Source organism: Pinus tabuliformis, chromosome 7 (genome assembly GCF_031772625.1).
Source record: "Pinus tabuliformis cultivar Carrire ecotype Pingquan chromosome 7, CPIR1, whole genome shotgun sequence".
Classification (NCBI taxonomy): domain Eukaryota; kingdom Viridiplantae; phylum Streptophyta; class Pinopsida; order Pinales; family Pinaceae; genus Pinus; species Pinus tabuliformis.
The window spans coordinates 523,940,276-523,951,966 of record NC_142293.1 but is presented as its reverse complement, the minus strand read 5'-3'; positions in this window follow the sequence as shown (position 1 = coordinate 523,951,966).

The window sequence follows — 11,691 nt, the reverse complement described above, 5'->3', positions numbered from 1 at the left end:
CAAATACACAATTTCTACATAAAATGCCAAATAGGCTTAGGCTCTCCATCAAAACATTTGGTAGACAGGGCTGCTCACCTCCCAGATGCACCTCTTTCCATCGTCCACTTTACCTTCAAATAAATATCCAGCGCCTTAAGAAGTCCTGCAATCACCTGCAATCCATACATGAAGTGGTTAAAGTGGGTGTATACCGGCTTACTGTCACTGGATCATAAATTAATTTCTCTGATAGAAAATTTTAGATAATTCTTTTAATTTTATGAAAAACAGAAGGTTTATAATAAGAAAACTATTACTGGTATTATTGGTGTCGTTTAGGGTGAGTAAAATTTGATGACTTTGACGGTTTAAATATTTCTAAATAGTTACAACTCAATCCACATATTAGTCCCACAATCATCTCTACTACTCAAGCAACATATTAATCATACAATTCTCTCAAAATTCACATAATCTGAAAAACAAATATATTCCCAAGGAAAAAAGAGGAATACCTATAAAACGAATTCATGAAAATTCGTTCATAACTTTACGACATGTAGCAGCTCCATAAATGCATCGTTCTTTGATTCCATCCTTGGATAATCTATAATCATATGTTATTTCTTCGCGAGCTTTTTGGTCTCTCTTTGCAAAGAGTGCAATTCGAGTTTCAACACACAATTGGGTGCGCAGGAATGATTGATAAGACGCGCTAAATTCCCGCTCATTGTGCCATCACTCACTGTTTCTTTGTTGATTGCGAAGAAATAGGTCGAATGCTTACCCTTTGATTGGTATATCTTTTCTCTCACATTGGCAAGGCTATGTCTTATTATTTCACCCAGATATTCTAGCAGCATATCCCCTCCTCGAATGTGCTACATAGAAAATAGACCAAATCCATGTAGTCCAGATTTCCCAAAGCAAAATCTTTTCTTTTCATTTTTCTAGCTCTATAAAAGGCTTTCTTTGTTTGAAGAATGTTATGTGGACCTGCCTCTTGTCTTTTATTCAATCTGTCTATGACTTCTGTATGGTGGGAGTATCCCACGGGTTTCTGAAGAATTGCACTTATGCCTAATTTCTTTTCCAAAGTATTATAAACACAACACTTGGATGCAGATTGTTCCTCCATTATTATAAACACAACCCTTGGATGCAGATTGTTCCTCCATTTTCGAGAGTTCAACTTCCTTCAAGTTATTATCACCCTCTGAAGTTGAAATCTCATCTATTGAATCCTTAAATGTGTCACTGCAGCCATTTCATTTTGATTTGGTGTAAATATACAGTCCTGATCAGTAAATATTAGACCCACATTTGGATTTGGAACTTTATGAGAGGCGCAATATGAAATGTATCTATATAATTTTTTGGCTCTAACTTTCCAAGATAATGACTCCATGTGATACTCTTTTCGTAGTGCACAAATAGGGTGGTAAAATGTATCACATTCCAGACATTTGATGCAGGATCTATGGGTATTCTCACAAACTACATATGACTTCCTAAAAGAGGCTAGATTAATTTTCAATATGTTATGTACAGGCTCATTAGTTTCCTCGTTCAGGAATTTTACTTCATCGGTCAACCAAGCACAAGAAACATGGACCCAAAATTCACCTGTTGTGGTAGGTTTGAGAGCTCCACCCATTACAAGACAAAGACAGCAGTATTGTGGCCTAATCCCTATCTCTGCTCTCCGGCAAGCTCTGCAAACCCAATTGTCCACTGATTCAGTTGCACCATAACAACTTTGATGAACTCCAATATTGCATCCATTGCAGATGATAAATTTGTCATTTGGCCAATCCTCGAATCGAAGGCATATTGCACACCTTTCTACTATCAAGGTTTCATAAATTGGCTTATATGGCTCCAGAAGCCATCCTATCAATTCTCTCTCTTTGGTTTTGATAGGTGCTTTCACTTGAGTGATAAAGAATGTTGGAATTTCATCATAATTCCATAGTAGACATACAACAAAAAAAAAATGCTCTGTTTTAACACAAAAAACTGAAAATCGTTTGCTGGAAACGGTGTTGCAGCATCGGTGAAACTGGTGTAACAGCAACGGTGACGGTGTAACAGCAACGTGCAATTGGTGTAACAGCAACAGAAAAAATAACTTGTGTTTATTAAAAATAAACTAACTGTTACAGATTCGTCCCTCTCTCACAGCAAACAACCATAAAACAAATTACATTCAAAATATCTGCACTGCTGTGCATTTTTCCCTTTCTGTTCTCTGCTATGCTGCTGCGTCTACTCCTGCTGTGCACTGCTGTGCGTTTCACTATTCTGGAAGTATTTTTCTTCACGCTGCTGCGTGCTCTCCTCTGCTCTCTATCATTCTTCTGCTAACATCAAAACAGAACTGTTGTGTGATACATTTATATGTTAAAACATATCTGATTTAAACAATAAAATAGTACAAAATATCTTCTAATGTTTATCTGTGAATTGAATGCAGCAAGGCGGTGATGCCTTCATCAAGTGATCAAGTCGGCGGTTGCAGGGGAATTCAATTTTGAGAATTTAATGCACATTTAATGTGCAAAATATCAAGCGCTACTTTGATGCATCGAACAACCTGGAATATCTACAGAAATTAGATTTCTGTCCAGCTATTCATTGTTGCAGTTGGAATTAAATTCCAACACTCCCCCTTAATTTCAACTCCTGCATACCTAGACATTTCCTGAAATGATCAATACCTTTCTTTGCTAATGGTTTTGTCAAGATGTCAGCAAGCTGATCCTCTATTCTGCAGTGCTGCAAAACAATCTCACCATTGTTAACCAATTCACATATGAAGTGAAATTTGGTGTCTATTGGCATTGTTCTTTTATGAAAAATAGAGATTTTAGACAATGCTACTGCTGAGCTATTGTCACAGTAAATGGTTGTGCCTTTTTCTTGTTCATGACACAAATCTCTGAGAACTCTTCTAAGCCACACTGCTTGGCATGCTGCTGCTGTTGTCGCCACATACTCTGCCTCTGCTATTGACAAAGACACAACTGGTTGCTTCTTGGAAGCCCATGAGATGGCTCCCGATCGCATATGAAACACATATCCCGATGTGCTTTTCCTATCATCAACACTTCCAGCCCAATCACTGTCAGTGTAACCTGCCAACATGAAACTTTCAGAAGAGGAGTATAAAATACCAAACCCCTTCGTTCCATTCACATACCTTAGAATCCTCTTGGCTGTCTTCCAATGAGTCTCTTTCGGTCTTTCCATAAATCTGGAAATTAAACTCACATCATGCATAATGTCTCGCCTAGTTGCAGTTAAGTACATAAGGCTGCCAACTATGCTCTTGTACAATTTTGGATCAAAATATTTGCTGTTGTCTTCTTTGGTCAATTTCAACCCCATTACAGTTGGAGTCACAGCTGCCTTGCTGTTCTGCATATTAAATCTCTTCAACACTGCTTCTACATATTTATCTTGAGAAATGAAAACACCATTTTCACTTTGGTCTACTTCAATTCCAAGAAAATATCTTAAGAAGCCCAAGTCAGTCATTTCAAATTCACTTTTCATGACTGCTTTAAAATCAGCAATGAGAGAAGCATCATTGCTAGTAAAAATCAAATCATCTACATATAAAACAACAATAATAATCTTACCGTCATTCTGCTTTATGTAGAGTGTGGGTTCACCATCACACTTATCAAACCCATTCTCAATAAGATAAGCATCTATTCTACTGTACCATGCTCTTGGAGCTTGCTTCAGCCCATAAAGAGCCTTCTTCAGTTTACAAACTTTATGCTCTTGGCCCTCAACTTCATAGCCCGGAGGTTGATCAACATAAACCTCTTCTTTTAATACTCCATTTAGGAATGCAGATTTAACATCCATCTGATAAATCTTCCATTTGTGTTGTGCAACAATAGACAACACTGTTATGACTGTTTTCATCCTTGCTACTGGTGCAAAGGTTTCATAATAGTCTTTGCCTTGTTGCTGCTTGTAGCCTTTCACAACAAGTCTTGCTTTGTGCCTGTCAATCTTGCCTTTAACATTGCTTTTGGTCTTATAGACCCACTTAACTCCAATGGCATCTTTGCCTTCAGGGAGATCCACTAACTCTGATGTTTTACTCTTCTCAATTGCACCAATTTCTTCATTTTTTGCTTCAATCCATTTATCTTCATTTACAGCATCTTCAAAATGAACTGGGTCATCAACATGACAATACAAAGCAAATAATGAATTCAGACCGGTATTGTTACTTACCTCTCCTTGTTCATAAATCTCATTCAGATTTCTGAATCTTGGTCTTCTTGGTGTACTTGGAGTTCCATCCGAACTTGAGGGTATTTCTGATCCTTGTGGTGTGCTTGAAGAAGCACTTCCTTGACTTCTTAAAGCTGTTCGAATTCTAGCTTGTGGTGTGGTTTGTTGTACTTGCTGTGGTGGAGGAGGACCCACCAAGGAAGGATTATTTGCTGCTGTCCCTTCCTCTTCTTCTTCATGAGACACAATTGTCTTCACATTCACTGTTTTTCCTAAGCTTCCATCCCAAGCTTCATCTTCAATGAACTGCACATCTTTGCTTACTATTAATTTCTTGGTGGATGGATTATAGAGTTTGTATGCTTTTGACTCATCACAATAGCCAATAAAGACACACTTCTCCCCCTTACTATCAAGCTTTTGCCTTAGCTGATCCAGTACATGTGCATATGCTACACAACCGAATACTCTCATGTTTGTGACAGTTTGTTTTTGACCACTCCATGCCTCTTCTGGTATTCTGTTTATGACAGCTTTAGTTGGGCATCTATTCAAGATGTAAACTGCACAAGTAACAGCTTCTCCCCAATACTCATGCGGCAAGTGTTTTTCCTTCAGCATACTTCTGACCATGTCAAGAATGGTCCTATTATTTCTTTCAACAACACTGTTTTGCTGAGGTGTATACCTTGCGGTGAACTGCTTTTGTATGCCATTCTCTATGCAAAAACGCAGAAAGTCCTGGGAGATGTACTCTCCTCCTCTATCTGTTCTGAGCACTTTGATATAATGCCCACACTGCTTTTCAACAAGAGCTTTGAAGTGGAGGAATTTCTCAAACACTTCACTCTTCTGTTTCAGCATATACACCCATGTCTTTCTGGTGTAATCATCAATGAAAGTTAAAACATATTTATTTCCAGCAAATGATGGTATTTGCATCAGTCCACACACATGAGAGTGAACAATTTCCAAGGGTGCTTTTGCCCTTATACTCTTTCCTGCTGGAAAGCTTTCTTTGTGTTGCTTGCCCAAGATACAGCCTTCACAAAGGCTGTCTGGTTTCTCAATCAATGGCAATCCCTTTACCATTCCCTTTCTGTGCAACAGATTCAGGCCTTCGAAATTGAGATGTCCAAATCTCAAATGCCACAACCAATTCACATCTTTCACCTGTTCCTGAAAGACTTATTGTGTTACAGCCGCAATAGTTCTTCATTCCTTCAAATCTACCCTGAGTTTAAGAGGAAACATTCTATTGCTGGTAATCTGCACCTGTGCAATGATCTTCTTACTTGGAGGTATGTCTCTGATTGTACACGTATCATCTTTGAAGAACATGTTGTAACCTTTGTTAATGAGCTATCCAATGCTCAAAATATTACATTTCACACCAGGTACATAGTATACCTCTGGCACAATCATCTGTTCTCCATTTTTTGCTCGGATACTGACTCTACCCTTACCCTTGATAGATATCTTATTATCAGTCCCTGTTGTTACCTCAGATTTCACATTTTCATCCAGATTGGCAAGCATTGCAATATTTTCGGTCATGTGATTACTACAACCTAAGTCTAAGAACCAAAAATCTTCTTGTTTGTCTTGTGCTATGTTACATGTTAACAACACGTTCCTTGGGTTCTTATCTTCTTCATTTGCAAAATTAGCATTCTGCCTATTATTCATGTCATTTTGTTTTTTCTTTCATTCATTGGCATAGTGCCCATATTTCTTACAATAATGACATTGGACTTGGGATTTGTCATACCTTTGTCAATGAGCTTGCTGTTTGCTTGAACCTTTAGCTTGGTTCTGATTGCAGCTCCTTCTACTTGTGCTTGCAGGGTAATTTCTGCCTCTGTTTCGGCTTCTTCCAGGACCTCTGTTATTTGCTCTGCCTCGACCTCTTCTTTGGCAAAAAGACATCTGAGTCTTGAATGCTTGCTCAAATAAGGAATTTGTTTCTCTACTCAGTCTGTGTGTTATGAAACCAGCTCACAAAAAGATATAAAAGAGAGATCCACGACTTAGAATTCAGCCTCTTCGAGGGGGCAACCTCCTTTACATTACATAAATGAACAATTCTTGGATGATACAAATGAAAAGACCTCCTTTCTATATATAGGAGTCTAAGGGGTTATAACATAATCAGAGCCGACATAACAATAATAATGTAAGGGCACAATAATAACAACAGTGGGCTTCTATGGGGCACAATAGTAACAATATGGGCACTACATGGGTACATCAATATAATAAGTGGGTTATACTAATAACAATAAGGGTTTACACTAGTAGTATAGGGGCCTAACATGCCCCTCTCCTTCAAAAAGCGTTGTCCTCAACGCTTGAGTAGTTCTTGATGCTTCTATATAAAATTCTTGTCCTCCCATGTGGAATATTCAGCGGGTAAGTTCTTCCACTTGATGAGATACTCTGAAATTGATCGATTTCGTAGCTGCCGGGTTCTTGTTTTTGTGACTGCTCCAGGTTCCAATATGATTTTTCCTTCCTCTTCAATTTCTGGCAATATTGCTTGAATTGGGATCTTTTGCAACTTTTGAATAAGTGGCCATACTTCTTCGTCCTTCTTCCATTCATCCCTTGCTTTGTTTATCCAATCTGGTTGGATAATATAAATAGCACAAAACAATGCTTCCACATCCTCATCCTTGAAGCGTCTTCCCATTTGGTAAGGTCGCCATTTTTTAAGTGCATGTAGTATTGCCAACATTTCCTTCTCATAAATAGCTTGCTTGAGATGTAGCAGTAAAAATACCCAATCACCTACATCAAAACATCTTTCACTACGATGTTGATCTACCTGTTGTTTCATTTGATTTTGCACCGAAGTGGCGTTATCCTTTAAAAGTTGGAGAACTTGTTGTTGATGCTCGATGTGATATTTCTCTGCTTGAACCTTTTTCTTCTTGATATGTCCTTCTATATTTTGAGGAGTGGTAATTTCTTCCAGTCCTTTACAAGATATGGTCGGATTCATTTCTTGATGCTCGATGTGATCTTTCACTTCTTGAACATTTTTCTTCTTGATGTGTCCTTCTATCTTGATAGTTTGAGGAGTGGTAATTTCGTCCATTGAATTACAAGATATGGTTGGATTCATTTCTTCTTTCTCGATGTGATCTTTCACTTCTTGCACCTTTTTCTTCTTGATATGTCCTTCTATCTTGAGAGTTTGAGGAGTGGTAATTCTTGCCAATGCTTTACAAGGTATGGTCTGATTCATTTCTTCTTTCTCTGGGGTGGTGTCGTGGCGTATATCCTCTTCTTTTGATGTTTCTTGATCCTTTTCTTCCTCCTCTTCATATTCTATGTAAAATAATTTCTTCTCAGCACACCTATGACCTTTAGTGCATTTACTATCACAATTGTAACAAAGCCCTTTTTCTCTTTTTTCTTCCAATTGTTGTGGTGTAACCCTTGTAGGTTGTGGAAGGCTGGGAGAAACAACACTTTTATCTTTATAGTTGTGAGGGGTATGCTTCCTGGTTTCCATAATTTTGCTTTCCATTATGTCACAAATCCCTTTTACTCTTTCCAATTGTTGTTGTGTTGCTCTAAAGAAGGTGTTGCTCTTTGTATCCTCATAATGTGCTATCATTTCCTCCGTGAAAATTGACCACGTAACAAGTTTTTTACGAGAACAAAGACCTTCATACCATAAAAATTGTTCTGGTTCTAAATATGAAGATGCAATACAAACCTTTTGTAACAGTTGTACACCATGTAGATCAAAATATTGCTCCATCTGAAGTATCCAATTTACCGCATCCTTGCCATCAAACTTCCTCATCTTGCTTTTTCTTGATTTTAGGAGCTCGACCTTGAAACGACTGTAACTCTGTACTTTCAGATCTTTAAGTTCTAATATTGTGAACTATAGTAGCCCTCTTTGTCCTCTTTCCAATGCCACAAGTCTTACCCAAATTGGATTCTCCAAGGAAGAGTTATGTGAAATCTCCCACAGTGACTTGATTATAGACTAGTTCAGTAGAGTGAACTTGTATGACGTGCCATGAGTCATTGTTTCGACCTTTGGATCTAAAAAACACCCACAAGAAACTACAGTCCATCCTCTTTCTGTACCTTCTTACAAAACTTCAATCTGATCCCTAGAGAGAAAGTTATGACAATTTTCCCCAGGTCACCTGTTTTGAATGTAATTCAGGAGTCTGCAAAAATACCAACTTCCTCAGATCATATCTCCACAAATATCGCTCGAAAAGCTCTGAAATTCGGACCCAAGGTTCAGTGCGATTTCTTCTCAAATGGGTTTTTTTTGCGACTTCTGAAACGTCACAGAAAAAAAGTTATAGCGAAAATGCCACGATGACTTGTTTGTAGCAGCGAAACCCTAGAATCCAAAGCTCTGATACCAAATGTTATGAAACCAGCTCACAAAAAGATATAAAAGAGAGATCCACGACTTAGAATTCAGCCTCTTCGAGGGGGTAACCTCCTTTACATTACATAAATGAACAATTCTTGGATGATACAAATGAAAAGACCTCCTTTCTATATATAGGAGTCTAAGGGGTTGTAACATAATCAGAGCCGACATAACAATAATAATGTAAGGGCACAATAATAACAACAGTGGGCTTCTATGGGGCACAATAGTAACAATATGGGCACTACATGGGTACATCAATATAATAAGTGGGTTATACTAATAACAATAAGGGTTTACACTAGTAGTATAGGGGCCTAACACTGTGTTCATGAGACAAAAGAGAAGCACTCAGCTCATCTACCGTGAACTGTGAGAAATCTTTTGTTTCTTCTATTGCTACCACAATAGATTCAAACCTTGAGGGTAAACATCTCAAGATTTTCTCTACAATCCTTCTATCTTCAAGAATCTCACCATGAGATCTTATCTGGGTTATCAAGCCAATAACCCGAGTGAAGAATGAATCTATTGTATCAGATTCCTTCATGCTGAGATTTTCAAAGTCTCTCCTCAACATCTGCAACTTTGCAGTCTTCACCTTCTCCATGCCTTGATAGGCAGTTTTGAGAATATCCCATGCCTCCTTAGATTTTGTTGCTCTTGCAATCCGCGGAAAAACACTTTCATGTACAGATTGGAAGAGAAAAATGAGGGTTTTGGCATCCTTCTTCCTCTCGCTCTTCCACTGGTCTCTCTTTCTGCTACTGTCAAAGCAGCCAGTGTTGTTGCATCTGCAGGTTTAGCATAGCCAGTTTCAACCAACTCCCATATTCTTTGAGAAGCAAACAATGCTTTCATTGTTATGGACCAATAACTATGATTTTTCCCATTAAACTGTGGCACTTGGGAATTTGTCAAACCTGTTCCAGCATTTGCCATCTTAACGTGTATTGGTAAAGAAGAGATACTGACTGTATAATGAAAACAAGCAAAAACTTTCTCTGCTGGAAAGAATATGGTCAACAAGCTTCTTACAGCTCCTACAGTGAAAAACAAGCTTTGTTTTTGACTCACTGAGTGCCTAGACCAGCTCTGATACCATGTTGGAATTTCATGATAATTCCATAACAGAGAGACAACAAAAAAATGCTCTGTTTTTAACACTCTGTTTTTAACACAGAAAACTGAAAATCGTTTGCTGGAAACGGTGTTGGAGCATCGGTGAAACTGGTGTAACAACAATGGTGACGGTGTAGCAGCAAAGTGCAATTGGTTTAACAGCAACAGAAAAAATAACTTGTGTTTATTAAAAATAAACTAACTGTTACAGATTCGTCCCTCTCTTAGAGCGAACAACCATAAAACAAATTACATTCAAAATATCTGCATTGCTGCATTTTTCCGTTTTTGTTCTCTGCTATGCTGCTGCGTCTACTCCTACTGTGCAATGCTGTGCGTTTCACTATTCTGGAAGTATCTTTCTTCACGCTGCGTGATCTCCTCTCCTCTCTATCATTCTTCTGCTAACATCAAAACAGAACTGCTGTGTGATACATTTATATGTTAAAACATATCTGATTTAAACAATAAAATAGTACAAAATATCTTCTAATGTTTATCTGTGAATTGAATGCAGCAAGGCCGTGATGCCTTTATCAAGTGATCAAGTGGGCGGTTGCAGGGCAATTCAATTTTTAGAATTTAATGCACATTTAATGTGTAAAATATCAAGGGTTACTTTGATGCATGAACAGCGTGGAATATCTACGGAAATTAGATTTCTGTGGAGTTCTTCATTGTGTAGTTGGGAATTAAATTCCAACAAAGAATCGAAGGCCACTAGCCCCAGCTTCAGAGTCATTATTCAGCCAATCAATAAGAAAAAGAGTAGAACCCTTGACTTTAACACTTTGTTTCCATTTGTTCATCTTAGAGCGTACGTTCTTATCCCATTGCCCCAGGTTCATTGACTTACCTTTTTGACATTCACTGCATTTGCAGAGGATTAAGTGGCTGCTAGTCACATACTCGGCTTCCTTGTCATTACAAGCAACTGTTATGCGCTCTGGAACAGTGAAAGGCTCGTTTATTTTACACTTTATAGTGGTTACCAAGACCGGTTGCTTCAGCTTGCATTGAGGACATGAATATTCAACAAGGTATTCTGGTTGGTCAGTGTTTATAGTATCACAATCCCCATGGACCCAGATCTTGCACACTCCACATTGAACCCAACTTCTTTTCAATGTGGAACCCTTACACGCCTCCTTGCAAATGCCACAGTACTGATTGAACTTGTACAACTTACAGCAGCGTGGACAGATCAACATGTTGTTCCTAGATGAATGAGCCAGCTGTTTAACCATAACTGACTGTATTAATTTTGAAGCTGGAAACTTCTGGCCACAGCTGTTGCATGTTGTTTCTCCTTCTTTATGTCTCTCATGATCTAGCAGAAAGCTGCATTGGGAAGAAAATTGTGCTTCAATGGCTTCGTCCACTGCCTCCAAAACTCATCCAGAGTGGCCTTATGACCCTTTTCCAAAAGTTTCTCACCCTCAGCTGCTAATTCCCTCTCTCCTTCCAAAAAAGGTAACATCATTTCATCTTTGACCCAGGCCTATTCATTGTCCGGGCTCCTTTTCCTCCTAAAAAGCTTAGCACAAAGTCTGTCGGGAACCCAAACGCTCTGCACAGATTGTGGGGCATCTTATCCTGGGTCGATAACTTTGGCAGGCCAAACAATCCTGCCATCTCTTCTGTCAGTCCTTGCCCAAACAACATCACCTACAGTAAACTGTTCGAGACGCAGGTTCTCCGAACACTTAGACGCCATCAAATTCTCTGAAACCTGCCGCTTATTATTGGGCTCGTTACCATGAATCCTTCCTGCAACCTCTACAGTAGCACCTGCGTCCTTAAATTTTATGGCCTCTTCACTGGTCATACCTTTCCAAGCGTTAGTTCGGCTAATCTTATATCTCCTGGCTTCAACTATGAAGCCCTGATAACGGGACGGAAGCCCCGCATTTCTT